Source organism: Habropoda laboriosa, unplaced genomic scaffold (genome assembly GCF_001263275.1).
Source record: "Habropoda laboriosa isolate 0110345459 unplaced genomic scaffold, ASM126327v1 scaffold339, whole genome shotgun sequence".
Classification (NCBI taxonomy): domain Eukaryota; kingdom Metazoa; phylum Arthropoda; class Insecta; order Hymenoptera; family Apidae; genus Habropoda; species Habropoda laboriosa.
In genome coordinates, this window is record NW_017100496.1 from 73,419 (window position 1) to 73,632 (window position 214).

Sequence of the window (214 nt, forward strand, 5' to 3'; positions counted from 1 at the left end):
GGAAATTGGAGAATAAATGAGAGGGATACAGGAAAAAAAAAAATCTCGGCCTGTGTTTAAATGGAAAAGCTTTTGAAATTTTTGCTGCAATTCAGTTTCAAGGGAATTTTGGAAATGGGTGATTGGAAATTTTCGGTAATTACCGAATATTATAAAATGGTATATCTTGATTTTACAATATTCGGTAATTTGATTCAATTTTTTATTAAATATG